At 44.8% G+C, this 15,515-nt stretch overlaps 1 protein-coding gene across 17 annotated transcripts in view; it reads left to right on the forward strand.

Annotated features, from left to right (window-relative positions):
* The window catches only part of MAP2 (microtubule associated protein 2), a 225,961-nt gene that overhangs the window by 116,695 nt on the left and 93,751 nt on the right, over positions 1–15,515 (forward strand). For all 17 annotated transcript variants that reach the window (XM_051623956.1, XM_051623970.1, XM_051623954.1 and 14 more), the window contains one exon: positions 11,220–11,278. The gene's annotated coding sequence lies outside the window, so the exon portion shown is untranslated. The remainder of the gene's footprint in view (positions 1–11,219; positions 11,279–15,515) is intronic.

Below are 15,515 nucleotides of genomic sequence, written 5' to 3' on the forward strand. Positions count from 1 at the left end.
ACTATGCCAAGCCCTGCTGATCTACCTGGGGGAAAATTCCCACCTGGGTCAGTGCAACCCTGTAAGGAAACACAGAGTCAGGTTTCAAAAGCAGCTTGAAGGCTTTGCTTGGCACCTCAGCCCAGCTGAAAATCTGGTTTCAGCAAGGCTCAAGGTGTGGGGAACTGGCTCAGCCTGGGTTTCTGCTGCAAAGTGAGAGAGGGGGGGAAAAAAAAAAGTGATTGGTCAGTTGGGCAGCAGAAAGACTTGTGTAATTAGGTTTATTTATGGGCACAGTGTTTCATTCCAGCTCTGCTGCCTGTGTCCTGAGCTGTAAAAGCCCTGAAGATGAAGTAGGATTTCTCATAGGAGCAGACAGACAGGGTGGGTTAATGACAGGATGCACTTCTAAGTGCCCACCAACCCCAAACCTAAAGGTTAAGTGCAATCACAGCTCCCAGCGGTCGGGCTGGCCCTCCATGCCTACGTGTTCTAGCCATAGACATGTTGATGCTGGTTGCACCAAGCCTGGCCAGGGCCTGGGGCAATTGGCGGGAGACTGTGTGGGACTGCATCCCCCAGAGCCTCTGGAGGGTGGCAGAGCTGGGGAGTAGATGTTCCCAGGTCTTGGGGAATGGAGGAGGCAGAGGTTTCTGCTGTAGGTTGGGCTCCAGACTTTTTATTACTAGTATAATGGAGGATGACAGACCTGTTGAGTATAATGGTCTAAAACTCTTGTGACTAGAAACTGTTGACATGTCCATTTTGGCGAGAAGATGTGAAGCTCACGTTGGCAGCCTCTTGGGAAGCACTCAGTCTATTTTGGAGCCTCCACCCCTGCTCAAAATTCTGTTTTGTGACAGGCCTCAGCCCAGTCCCATCAGTAGACATACAGATTTCTTCTCTGCATACAGTGAGACAGCTGTGCCTGAATTTGTACCAGCTGAACCCTGTGCTCCACTGCAAACAGGCAAGGGCTCTCATGTAACTGGGAGAGCAATAGGAGGAGAGCTTTTGCCAATATTTTCTTCATTTCCTTATTAGATGCCAAAGCAAGCTTTTGTTTTTAGGGAATTCAGGGACTGAGTTTTCTTAAGAACTGGAGAACTATAATTCTTCAGTCTCGTTGGACATTTTCCCTATTGCTGTACCACTGTGGCACTGTTTGACTCATTTCCCATAAGCATTACTGATCTTCTGATGAAGCTGGTGCTTCTTACTAAATGTCTGATGTTAGGCAAATGTCATTTGAGTTTACTGCTCTTAAAGAGTTTAGCAAGGAGGAGGGGAAAGGCAGGTGGACAGTGGAAGGAGGGGGAAAAAAGGAGAAGGGGGAAAGTCTGGATGTGAATGTGCTGATGCAAACCACCCTGTGTTCTGGGGCTGAACATGCAACTGCTGGTGAGTCATATTTCACAGTGTAAACATCTCTTCCTGCCTGGTCCTGGTATCATCCTCTCTCTGGCATGGAACATTGCTCATTTACTTAAGCCATCAGCAGGTTACTAGTTTTTCCACAAAGTAGCAACCACATGCCTGGGAAGAGGAATTTTATGGCAGGTGTGGTTGCTTCAACGGTCCCTGGCCTGGGAGAGACAGTCCACTTTTATGAGCATTGACATTGGTCATGCAGAAAATAAAGTGATGCTGTAGTTCAGATTTGGGAATTGATACTGAGTGAGAAGGAACTGAATTTTTTTCAGACTGCTACTTCTTATGGAAAAGATTCTTTGCTTCTTACTGAACTATAGGGAGTCATGCCTATATGCCAGTGTGTCTCCTCTCCCTACAAGTGGCTGCTCCATGGAGTGCCCAGTCCCCAGTGATTGTGTCTGTCTGTTTGTTCAGTGATTCTCCCACTCGCAGCCTTCCTGACCGACAGACAAAACCAAAACCCAGCATTGTTCATGACTTCAGATGTTCCTCACACATGATGTCTGCTCCACTTGTGTATCCATGATGGTCTGCCCCACTGGAGAGGAGATCTACCATGTCACAGAGCTTCAGGTGACTCAGATCACAGCACAGAATGCCCCACTGACCTATTGAGACAGCCAGTGTAGGCTGAGATTCAAGAAGAATTACAAACCCAACCAGCTGAGGCACATTCTACTTTTCCCCATCACTCTGCTTATCAGGCAGGGCACCTCATGCAGCAGAGTTAAGCAGTTGGCTTGAGACAACTGTGATTTGACTGTGACAACTGCCTTGGTTAAAGTGTGCCTACCCACAGCAGGGATATAGTGGTGGTTCTGTATTCAAGGGCTGCTGTCATCCTTGGTCCTCTCCTAAGGCCCCTCTCATGGTACATTCTTGCTGCAGACCCTGGTGAGGTTTTGGTCATGGTCTTTGGTTCTTTCCATGAACTCTACCTGAGCACAGAAGAGGGGCTGGCACTTGCCAGGGTTGAAGTCTAGTCAGTGGATGTCTTTGTGAAAGTGTGTGGCACCTCAGGAACTTCCCCAAAACCTCTGAAGCTGAACAAGGAAGTTGCTTGCTGAGCTGTGTCCTGCTTATCTTCTCCTGAGCTGGTATGATATGGCCTATTAGGCTGATAACAGTTTGTAGAAGCTGTCCCTGGGGTGCCTGGCTGGGATGTGCAGGCAACAACAGGGGACATTGCTTGGGACTCCAGAGGTGCAGACCTTCAGGCAGGTCTGAAGGAAATGAAGGCAGGGAATGTCCCAAAAATCCTTGGCAAAGCAAACAAAAATCTTCCAGTTCTCAGCTACTGAAAGACTTTGCTTTACTTAACTCCCCTTCACCCTGTGACAGATGACTTGTGTATTCCAGTTTGCTAACAGAGATAAGCAGTTTAGGGGTGATTTAGAAGATAAAAGCTTTAAAGCCTTTGGGAGCTTTTGCTCTGCTCATGTGTGGTGCATGGGAAGTGTGTGTGTTATTGGGATGCAGGTGAAATGTGTCTGTCAGTACAATCATGAGCAAAGCGATGTGGTTCATTCCAAAATAGTGGCAGTAGAACTTCCATAATGTGACATGGGATGTGGTTGGTACTGCCACATCTCTGCTTAGATGGGATGCTCTAAACTGGGGGGAGGAAGAAGCAGAAGTCCAAAGCATAGTACGAAAAAATTCTGGGGAAAAAAAAAGGCTGGGAATGCCTGCAAACCTGGGCTGTATCCCCTGTCATGTTTGCTCCCAGGTGGAGGGCATCAGGGAATGTTTTTATGCCATTTGTATTTATCTTGGGCATCTTTCATGGCACTTATGCCACAGTGTTGGATCTGTGCCTTCAAGACTCCTTCCTAGCCTATGTCTTCTCTGTCCCTTCCTTATTTCACCTGGTACTTTGGGCCTTACTATCTCAAATGTATCAATTTCAGTGTAAAACTGCATCTTCAATTCAGTTACCATGGGTACCACACGATTTGCACAGTCTGCTCTCTGCTCCCCAAAGTTAACTTTGGAACATTTAAAATTAGAGATAGTGTATAGCCAGCTGACTACAGGAACCTGTGGACTAGCCATAGGCTAATCCTATATATATATATATATAGGCTAATCCTAGAGCAGCCCTGAATTCCAAACCATTGCTGCTCTTCTGGCATCGTGTAGCTTTTGTTAACAGGTGCTCTGGCAGAAGGCTGCACTTGGTTACTGCAGGAGTATGGAGTTAGGCACCATGCTACCTCAGGGGCAGTGCTGGGAATATATGTTCGACCTTATTATTAGAGGCAGGAGCTGAGAGACCTTGGTTTTTCCCTGTCTCAGACAATAACTTGCTGTGTTACCCACAGGAAATCTCTCAGTCTGTACGCCTGTAAAATAGGATTTCATTACTTTTTCATCAGCATCATCTTCTGAAGTTCAGTTGACACACTTACAGTGTATGATTTCACACTGGTGAGAAAAGTAAACCCAAACAAAAAAAAAAGTGACATCTTTTTATTGTGACATTCTCTGCATTTCCATCACACCTCTGAAGTACTGTTGACTCTTGGGCATAGGATGTACTGAGGAAGTTTGCTGTCTTGTCTCGTATATCACAGGGAAATCTACAGGATGAACAGAACTGCTGTGTTTGAAAAGGATCCTCAAGGAAGAGGATGACACCAAGCCAGTGCAGAAAGTTCTTGCTTTCTAAGCCCCCCTAAGCTCCTCCTTCATTTCTAAGCTGCAGAAAGAAGCTTGTCCTGCCCCTTAAGGCCCTTAGTAATGGTGCAAGGCTCCTGTGCTGTCCTTCAGAAGGCAGTTGTTGCACTTGCCTTGTCTGTTCACCTCCACCCTATGCATGGCCTCTATCTGTGTTACAGTCCTGAATTCTGTAGGGAAAGGGAACCCACCTTTGACTTTGGACAAGGGGGCCTGGAAAGTGGAGCAGTGTAGAGCTTAGCATGGACTAATAACATACTGCTGCTCATTCAGATGTGTAGAGACCTGCCTGCTCTGGGCAGTGCATTTCCAGCTTCCCTCAATCCATGCTTAGCAAAGCTGGAAGTGGCTATGCCCAGCTGTCAGGCTCATTGCAACCCTTCGTTCTGGCACTTTGTCCTGTCATTTTGTCCCAGCTCTTCGGGCCCTCTTCTTCCCTCCTCTCCTCCCTTCTTTTTTCCTCCCTCCAGATTACTCTGATATCTGAGGGAAATACTCCTATACTGTTGGTTTGCAACAGCTTGGCTGTCAAGGCTTTTGTAAGGAGATGAAAGGCAGTGGCTGATTTTCTCTGTTGATAGTGTCTGTCACTGATGACTGAGGCAGAATGCCCTCTGCAATGTTGGCACATCCTGGTTTTATTCACTGCAAGAGCTCATTTCAACACACACATTTGATTTTGCATCCGTGAGCTTACAGAAGGCTACAGATTGTTTTAGAAAGTGATGTTAGTCCAAAACCAAATGAAATGCAGTGTTTAATAAGCTGCATGTAGCACAGTACCCTTGTTGTAAGGAGGTTTTAATTTTTTTTGCTGTTCATTAAAAGAAAAAAAAAAAAAAGGACAAATTCACAATCTCTTCCTATAAACTTAGTAGTAATGTTCAGCAAGGTCTTGGCCTTGAGAGGTAGGAAGAAAGTCCCAAATGGAAAAGTCTCCAGCTCTATGTGTATGCTGTGCTAGATCCAAGTGTGGAAATACGGCTTCTGGTGTGTGATTCTGAGGTGAAGACAGCACGCCCCTAATCCGTGCAAGATTTCTCAGTCCCAGATCTTAAATAAATACTTTGTCTTGGCTACCAAATTGCAGGGTTGCATGTTTCTGTTTCACTAAATGACTGTAGCAGACGGTCCTAGTCTGGAAAAGAGCCTCTAGTGAGCTTTTCCACTCCAGCATGTGAAGACTTAGCTCGTGTCCATACAGTGTTTTAATGGGCGTCTGATACAGCTGAAGGTTCCTGAAGCAAATGGCAGAACCAGTGGTACCTTGCTATGCCAGCATCTCTGTTAGCAGTGAGAATTTGACAGTGGCCCTTCTTCTGGAGGCCAGATTCTTCTGCTGAGGAAGCCAGCCAGAGCTGTGGCCCAAGGGGGTGTCTGAAGGAACTCAAAGTGACCTGAACGCTTCATGCTTTGCTGACTAACTGAGGAAAAAATAGGCCAGCAATTCATTTCACAAGTATCTCAAGCTATCACAATAATTTATAGGAAGTCATTATACAATAAATTGTAGATATAAAATAGCAGGTGGCACATCTTTCAAGCTGTATGCATTAAAATTCATCTTGACAAGACCAGGAAAACAGCCCCCAAATCTATTGTCACTGAGCAACTACAAAGGAAGTAAGTTGTAGTTAAGAGAATGGAGTGTTAATGACAGGCCTATGCCACTAAACACATCAAAATGCCTCAAATGCCTCAGTAGTAATTGTCATCAGAACAATTTCTTTCCCTGCTGGTTATAAAGTCAGATACACTATTAGAGACACCATTTGTAAAATCCAGACACTATGTATTTTCATCAAATGTAGCAATTGTCTCCCTCTCTGAGGTTCCTGAAACATAAACCCCCTTGGGGTCCTGGCTGGGCTGCTGTATGCAAGCTGTGAAAATATTGATGTACTCATTTTATCCTTTGCTTTCCTTGTCCTTCTCTGTTGCCTTTCTTTATTCCTTCCTTACTGGCAGCCACTTAATGTAGCCAAGTCACTTCTGTGCCAAGAGGATGAGGCAACTGCTTTCTCCCAAGCCAGCTATGCTGATACTGCTGACCTTGATTTCCATAAATGATTGAACAGTGTCTCCTGTCTGCAGTGTATTTCAGGCTCCATTTACCCAAGATCCTTCGATGCTGAAAGAGCTTTTCATCTTCCCCATCTCCTCCTCACAGTAATAACCAAGCCTGACTGTCTCCCTTCATAGTCATGAGCTGCTCAGACTACCAGTCTGAGCACCCCGAGATGCTTTTCCCCATTAACAGACTTCTCAAATTGTAGGGTTTTAAAAATTTCTTTTAACCTACTGAAATTGGATGTGGATTTTGCATTGGGAAGGAGATTTCTGTAATCACTGGACAAGCAGTGCTACTGAAGTGGGAATTAAGAAGTGTTTCTGTAATCCATGCATTTGCGACACAGAAGCAATTCAATAACTGTTAGAATAAATAAATTTGTGATGGTAAGATCAGCATTGCTTGTTTCTGCAATATTTCTAACTTTCTAGATCAGCAGGGTCCAAAGGGAACACTTGTACTAGTGCTGCTAAGCCAGCTTTTGGAGGTAGAGATGTTCTAGGAGCAAGAGGAGTACTGAGTTGTGTGTTGCTTAAGGCCTGTTCAAACTGACAGTGAAAATACGGTATGGATTTTTCTCAGTCAAGGTGGTACTGAATTCTTTGATTCTCAAGTCGAGGCACCCTTCTCCTGTAGTCCTTTCTGAATTTCTGGGCCACATCTGCTGGTTTTAAGCAATTTACGCCAGCATAACCTGGCCTCTGGATTGCCTGCTTTAGCTGCAGTGCTTTAAAACCATTTGCTATCCACATCAACACAAGCTGAAATTTAGATATATTTGACCTTCCTTCCTTCCTTCCCTAGCACTTTGGAAGCTGAATAATAAATGTGTAGTGAATTTTGCCCTCCAGGTATCAGATTATTTTTCTTTGCATCCCTTTGAAAGATGTTTGTTATCTTATTTTAAGCCTCTGCTGCCAAGGGGACAGCATGAGGGGGGGTGGGAAAAAGGAAGGTGGTGGAGAGTGTACTCTAAAAGGGAAAAGCTCTGTGGAAAGCTTTGTTGCTAATGGATCAGATCCATTTGCAGCCTTAGAGTTTGCAGACTAACGTGCATATTTCATTGTTGGGCAAAACACTACATGCTTATAAGTAATTTGTAGCAGTTTAGGTTTTTATCATTGCTTGTGTGCTGCTCTGGGGGAACATGTAGCAAAAGACAAGCTCCCAGTCTGAAGAGTTTATGGTCTTAAATATGCAATTCTGCAGGTAAATTGTTGAAGCTAATCGATCTTTGCAAGGCAGAGCCAGAGTTTCAGGAGGACAGGCTAACCCTCCAGGATGACAGGAGACCTCCTTTCTGAGGGGAAGAAATGGAACAGCTTAGGAAGAGTATGCACCTAGTCATAGAATCATAGAATCCTAGGGGTTGGAAGGGACCTCAAAAGATCATCTAGTCCAACCCCCCTGCCAGAGCAGGGTCATCTAGAGCACATCACACAGGAACGCATCCAGGTGGGTTTCGAATGTCTCCAGAGAAGGAGACTCCACAACTTCTCTGGGCAGCCTGTTCCAGGGCTCTGTCACTCTCACAGTAAAAAAAAATTTCCGAATATTCACCTTGAACCTCTTATGCTCCAATTTGATCCCATTACCCCTTGTCCTATCACTGGTCAACACTGAGAAAAGCCTAACTCCATCTCCCTGACACTCACCCTTTACATATTTGTAAACATTGATGAGGCCACCCCTCAGTCTCCTTTTCTCCAAGCTAAAGAGACCCAGCTCCCTCAGCCTTTCCTCATAAGGGAGATGATCCACTCCCTTAATCATCTTTGTAGCTCTGCGCTGGACTCTTTCAAGCAGTTCCCTGTCCTTCTTGAACTGAGGGGCCCAGAACTGGACACAATACTCCAGATGCGGCCTCACCAATGCAGAATAGAGGGGGAGGAGAACCTCTCTTGACCGACTAACCACACCCTTTCTAATGCACCCGAGTGCATATAGTCCTTATAATTTTCATCAGAAGTATCTAAACAGGTGCATTGTTTGATAGGAATCTTTGAAACCCCCCCCCTGAAATGAAAGATAACCTGCTCCTGGGAAAGACAGATACTTTTGTCCCCATAGAATAAAAAGTATAAATCTATCAAGTCAGTTGTTTTTGAAAGGTTAGTAAGAAGAGAAGCAGGAATGTGCACATTAGTGAAAAATAGTTACAAAGAGCTTGGGCATAAGAGAGTCTTAGTCCTTTGTTGTGCACATGTATGTTTAAACACCTTGGGTTTTTTCGTAGATGTCAAAGGGTTTAGCGAAAAGACAGAAATGCCATCCCTAATACATGCAGCAGGAAAATAGGATGCAGTCGGTGACATGCTCACCCACAGGTGAATGGCAGAGCCAGAATAAACAGGTATCCTTTTCCATTTTGTGCTGCGTTGCAGGGCATCCAGCCTGGAGAGGTCTAGACCTGAGTTCATGTACATCAACAGAAAACCTGTACAATGTTCTTCAGTGAAAGTCAATGTATTCTAAACACACTTACCAGTTTGTATTTGTAAACAGGATTTCAGCAGGGTTATTCGTTGTGATGAACTTGCATGATCTGCTAAAGATTTTCATATCCTTGACTGAAGGGTCTCCTAATGGCAGCCTCCCACTTGGAGTGAAAAACAGTTCATCTGTTTGTGCCCTGGCCCTTGGAAAGGGGGATGCTCAGAGCAGCCAAGGCGCTGTCCCCCGTGGTCCTGGCGCCAAAACACCAACAAGCCAGCATGTCCCTTCGTCAAAGCATCAAGTTTTTCTAAAGACTGTGCTAATTTCAGTGAATTCCTTATTGGGACATACTCTTCACAGATTTCTGTCTGAAGCAAAAGGGCTAGAGAGAAAAACAAACAGAGACCCTTCCAAACAAATTCTGCACTGAGATAATTAGAAGATGCTCATAGGAAATGGAAAACCTTGTTCATGTTGTGCTGCCAGTTACTGACCAGGCACTTTAATATTAACCTCTTGCTTTCTAGGTGATTGCCACAAATGTGGATCTGTTGGCTCCTCTGTGAGGGTGGGTCCCTCTCCTGTTTTCTAGGGGAAGAACCTTTCAAAAATCTAATTTTCTTAATGGTCAGCAAGAGGTGAAAATGCTAATTGCAGTCTGTCCCCAGCAAATTCCTGCACTAGCACAACTGCTTCCCAGTTCTGGTATCTTGTATTTTGACTGTCTGGTATTTTTGGTATTCTGCTGCTGGCTAGAATTCATATTTACTGTGTTAGACCTTAGCAGGGAGGTGATTGAGATTTCCGTTCAGACTAATAGAGTGCGTGCTCAATGCTGGTAAAGTAGGCAGTGTGAAAGTACTAAGCCAGTTTTTGTTGGTTGGTTGGCTTTTTTAATTCATTAAAAATTCCATCTGATCACCTGGGATTCATTGTAGGTGCATCCCTCTTTCTGCTAATGTCCCTGTTGAGTGCCTCTGTCATCTGCATCTACCTCTCCTCCCAAGTGCGCATGCATCCACCTCCTCTGGTTCTGGCTACGTGGCATTATTTTGCATTGGTGACACATCAGAGGGCCGTTGGGACGCCAAGTGCTGAACACTCAGCTGTCGAGAACATCGATCTTACTGCTGAGCCAGAGCAAATTTAATTAGCTTATTTTAACATTCCTCTTCATCCTGCGGGTGGGTAGAATTGGTGCTGGCTGGAGCCTCATTTCCACACAGCTCATTTAGTGTAACTAATTATTGCGTGTAAGTGAATGGTACACTCTGCTGACAGCCTCCACAGTAAGGTGGAGTGCTCATTTCCAGTTATTTGCTGTCAGAACTGTCTGAAATCCTCTCCCTTCAAGGCAGTAAAATCTTTCAGTGCTGGGAGTTAACTGGGTGAATTGGTAAACATGACATGATGCAAGCAAAGAGACTAAGTCAGTGTTGAAGAGTGAGAAATAGGAAAATCCTCATTTCTTCTTCAGCCGAAGGTTAGTCCCATTGGTGTGTATGCATTATGATTCTCTTCAATTGCATATTTGCATCCTATTTTTTATCATTACCTTAATATCATCCTTCATTTTAACTAGGTTTTAGTCATGTATTTCTTGCTAATCAAGTTTCTGGAAATGCCTTGCCCATTCTTGCTAAAGCTTTAGAACAAAGAGCTCCCAAACCAGAGATTTAGCTTGAGTCAGATATCATATATGGGGAGTTAACTTCTGAACAATTAAAACTGCAAAGTCGCAAGTATCTGAGAGGCAAGAAAGCAGGCAGCTTTAAATATAGGTGATAGCAGTGTCTGTCCGCAGAATACTTAGAGGAGTATAGGCAAAGAGACATGTGGCAAGGAGGCTCCTCCCAGATTGCAGCCACTTCAGTGACTGTTGGCTGCTGCCACCTGTAGAGTTGTCCTTGGTGTGCTCTGATCAAAGGCGGTGCGTAGCAGGGCGGGCAGTGGGAGGTTTTTTCAACAGGCTAACTGCACTTACCGTCCAAGCATTTCTCACTGAGTAAACGGGGTCACAGAAGGGGTAGTAACATCTGTGGTAACTTTTGCTGTTTCTCCCAGATAAACTGGAGTAAACTTGAGACACTCTATTATACAAGTGAGGCTAGAAAACCAGTTTTAAGAAGAAACTGGGTTAGTTCCCTGCATTGGTATCTTCAGCTGCTCTAAAGTGTCATACTGAGAAGTTGCGGGGACGGGCTCTTGCTCTTCCTCTTTCCGTTGCTTTCTGGACATCTTTGTAAACATTTTCCTTGTTCCTGCTTGAGCTCCTCCTGCAGCAGAGACTGGGCACGTAGCAGCCCTGTCAGATCTCCCAGTGGAAAAAGTCTGGCTGGAAGCATACTCGGTTCCATTTGCCTTCCCTGATGGATGGCATTTTGGAGCCACTGCCAGCTTTTCTTAGGGCAGGCTTAGGGATTAAGCAGCTCCTTGGTGGTCCCAAAGCACATGGGACCACCTCAGGGGATCTGAGTGAATGTGTTTCAAGTGAGAAATAATCCTGAGAGAAAAAAGCTCGCGCCTAAGTGCACACATACTTTATAGTCCTTACAGTGTTGAGTTTATGCTAAGTTCACTGAATAGATACTAAATAGTGTCTGTTTCTCTCTCTTTATAGGAGCAGGAAGTTTCCCTTGTTTAACAACAGACGACGCATCCTGTCATCTGCTTAAACAGGTATGACCTTTTTACTTGTTAGCATAGTTTCACAAGAAGGTTGCTTTGACAGACGAAGGAGGCAGGAGAAAGGAACAACAAGCAATCTCCCCTAGCTCCTGGAACCCTTTATTTTTCTGGGGTTAGTCCCTACTTTTGTAATCCTTGTTTTTTATTTTTAAAGCCTTTGGTGTGTGATGGGAGCCACTGTACCCGTTGTCAAAGCAGCTGTCTTCTTGCTTGTGGCTTACAGCTCTGCTTGGAAAGGGCTTACAGTGGTGTTTGATACAAAGTCTGAGCATCTGAGAGAGGTGACTCTGCTGTGGCATGCTGCTCTGGTTTGTCATGTCCTGCTGCTGCAGTCGTACCACAGAAAAGATGGGAAGGGTTTGGCAGAGTAAGGGCAAGCATAATACTGCCTCATCACCAGAGCTGGAAATGATTGAGTTAGAAAGGGAGAACTTCCAAGAGATCCCTGCCTCAAAAATCTGAAAACAGGAGTTAGGGAGAACTTCTGCTGCCTCTGTCACGTGGATGAGCAGATTCTTATTTTGCCAGCATTTCCTTATATATTCACTTCAGTTTAATTTATCAGTGAACATAGATTCTGTTCTCACATGCATGATTTTGAAATGCTGAAGACATAATTTGAATTGCAGGAAATGGGAATGGGTTTCAGTTTAAAAACTTTGTATGAAGCATAAAGATGAATTGCAGGAGAGCAGAGTAGGATGGCAAAGTGCCCGAGTTTCTGCTGTTGCAACTTCACTTGGGCAGGGCAGGGTGAAATACTGCCATTCTTTTGGGATGAAGTGTTGTGTTCACTCTGGCTTTACAACAGAAGCTTGGGTGGTGCCTGTAGAAGCTCATGGAGGGGAGATGTAAGGCATACTGGGATGGTGCTCCTCTTCCCAGCATCTTCTCTCAGCTCAGCAAGCTAGAGAACTTACAAGATCTGCATCCTTGGAGGAACAGCACAAATACACACACAGAGAAAAGCTGGTAAAAGTAAAAAGATGCTGAATTATGCCAGTTTAGGATGTGTTTTTTCTGTGAGATTATCCTAAGTGGGACAAAAAAAGCAATTAAGTATTAATTATTGGGGGATATTCATCAGTCAGTGAGCAGTCCGTTTTGGACCTTATTATACTGAAATTTCACAAGCTGTTGTTCTTTGACATCCGAAAAGCATGTCAAGGATTTTGGTTTGCAGAGAACGGACTATAGGATGATGGGGTGTTTTTGAATCTGTCATGATTTTTCTGCTCTTTTGTGAACAAAATGAATCTTCTCTATTCCCCCCAAGTAGTCTGTGCCATGCTTCTGAGGCTGCCAAGATAGTTAATGATGAAAAAATGGAAAAATCAAGCACAGCTTTAAAGGAAGGCAGGCTACAGAATGAAAAACCTGTAATAGCATATGACCTGGATTCTGTGTGGATGTGCACACATTCACTTGTATGTGGAAGTGTCTGTACTGGGTGCAAGGCTAGCTTTTTTACTTCTTGACATATGAAATCGATGCATTTCCTGACTAGCTCTGTTGTTTATTTCTGCATGCAGTCTCTCCTGGCCCTACGAGTTTGAAGGGAATGAAAATCAAAGATCAGATTTGGCCCTCTACGTTTTTCAAGCAGGTTAAAGCACACACACAAGTACCAGGTGGTTTTCGTTTCATCCATCAACCTTCTCTCTCATGGCAGCACAGCCCACCCAGATAAATTCTGTATATGCCAGCCTCTCCTGCCCCTCAAGAGATGTGCTGCTGGCATGCCTGATGTTTAGGGTGTCTTTTATTGTTGCACTGATTTCCAGTGCTCCTCCACCTCTTGGAAAGCCTTGCCCAGGCAGCCCAACAGTTTGGGAAGCATTTGCTTTGTGGACGGTGAACTGCAGCAGGCCAGGAGCTGCAGCGTCCCCAGCAGTGGGTGGCGCCGGGCTCCCCCGGGACCTCCGGCAGGGACAGCCCGGCAGAGTGCCCAGCATGGCTGGCTCCTGGCCAGCCTCTGCTGGGGCAGCTGATGGTGATCCTGCACACTGCAGGAATTTTCCCATGGCCCCAGAATGCCCTTGCAGCAGCGTGCGAGTACTAAATGAAGGATTAAATTAGCCAGTAAGACTTAAAGCAACAAGCAGTTTTATTACATTCACCATTTCTCCATTGATAATGTTCCACTGGTGATAAAATACATTTTCAAACAACTACTGTGCAAAGCTTAAATTGTCTTGGGAGGTCCTGTCTTTAGCTGACAGGCCTACATCATTGCTCTTTAAATAAAGAGTATGTCCATGAAGTGGTCGGTAGCCTCTCCGTGCTGCATGGAGACCATGGACAGTTTAGGAAGTGGCCAAGCCTGTTTGAAATGACAAGGGAGGAAAACAGCTGTATGTCAGAACTAGTGTTTTCTATACAGGGTCACTGCATCAGTGGTTAGGAGGAAAAAATGAAGAAGTAACATCTCATGAGCATTGCTGTCTGTCCTCTGTCTGATTATAGTGACTGAAAGTAACAGTGCAAACAGTGAAAACAAGGAGGAAATAATGTGCCACAGGGGAAAGGTGTGAGAAAGGAGGCAGGGGCGAGGAAAAAGAGACTGTCATCTTGTCTCCTGTGCAAGAGCATCCCCAAGGCTGGGCTGTCGGATGGGGAGGAAGAAGAACAGAACCAGCAAAGTGGCACAAAGGGCTTCAGGGATGGGCAACACAACTCCCGTCCCTCTGAGCTTGGGTGCCAGTGCAGCCTGTTTGCAGTGATGGGAGCTGAGGGCTCAGCTGTGGAAACAGGATGGCAATCCCTGGCAACCTGGCTTTTCTGGGGAGGGGGAACTCTAACACCCTCCAAAGGCTCTGTCACATTGAGATTCGTAATAATTTTGAGTAGCATGTTAAGTATAAGCATTACTTGCACTTATTTTTCTACTGTGAATCTCCTGATACTCAGTAGGAGGGGAAGGTGCTTGGCAGAGCAGAGGCTTGGAGACAGCCTGAGGCCAAGGTGAACCTGTGGTCTACGCAGGGAGAACATTTGTGAATTGATACTTGGTTCAATTAGCTTGGAACCTCTTCTATAGAGAGCTAAGTGTACTTTATATGACTGCACTTTGAATACACCGTAACTTGTATTTCAGGCTTAGAAATTTGCCTTGCCTCTGTTTGGAAGTTGGCATTATACAAAAAGATGTCAAAGAGCAATGATTAGAACAGTTTTTAGGAAAAGTGATGTGAAATTATATCCTCTAGAAGGATTCCTTGTAGTATCTACAGATGAAATGTTGTCTGGATTTCTAGAGAGTCAAAACACTCTAGAGGTGATGTTCTCCTTTTTCATATTGCTTACTTGGGTTTTTTGGTTTTTCTTTGTTTGTTTGTTTGTTTTTTCCTCAATGACCTTTGTAGCACCAGGGAAAGATGATAAGATTATAAGTGGGCAGCGTGCAAGATAAAGCTTAGTGCTGTTATTGGCACTGTCCTCTCTTTTCCCCAGCAGCTGGCTTGAGTGTCTCCTTTGTAGCACTGGGAGGGTTGCGAGGAGGCATCCTCAGCTGGGTGGTTCTGACACAGGGCTGAAGGAGGTTTTTGGTGTACCTGTTGTCACAGCCGCTTGGCATCCAAACCTCCTTCGTCAACCTCTCTCTTAAGCATAGTCTCCTGCCAAGCATTAGCCTCTTCTGCAATCTCACTTGCAAGAAATTTCTCCTTAGCTTCCAGCTAAAAGTTACCAGCGGCCACAGAGTTCTTGTACCAAACTAGCTTTGGGTTTTTCCTACATGTGTCCCTTATCATAAATTTACCTCTTCCTCCTTTGAAAGGAGGGCTTGCATCAATTTTATAATCAACCTGTCTCTTTCTGCCTTTCTTGTGATTATCTTACTAGCCATTATCTGCACCTTCTTTTGTTTGAAACACCTGTTTTGAATATAAGCCGTCAAGGCAGAACAGTGTGTTACTTGTATTTATCTACTACCAAAGGTAGCATCTGCTACATTTCGAAAGGATTCAGGTGTGGTTGTTAAGCAATGGAAAGGCAGGAGAATGTCCCCTGTCACTAGTAAATTGTGATGATGGTGGTGCTGTTGTTAGTAATAATCCTACCTAGCAAGCTGACTCACTAGTAGATGCTTAAAAGTTGTTTACAGCCAAGAAGCAAGATTGTTCAGGCAGAGGTTATATGACTTGCTATGGCTTTTTAGTAAGCATCTCCCCAACTCCATGGATGCAAGAGGTGGGCCAGAGAGACTGGGGAGGGAAAGAAAGAGGGA

This window comes from Apus apus, chromosome 6 (assembly GCF_020740795.1).
Source record: "Apus apus isolate bApuApu2 chromosome 6, bApuApu2.pri.cur, whole genome shotgun sequence".
NCBI lineage: Eukaryota > Metazoa > Chordata > Aves > Apodiformes > Apodidae > Apus > Apus apus.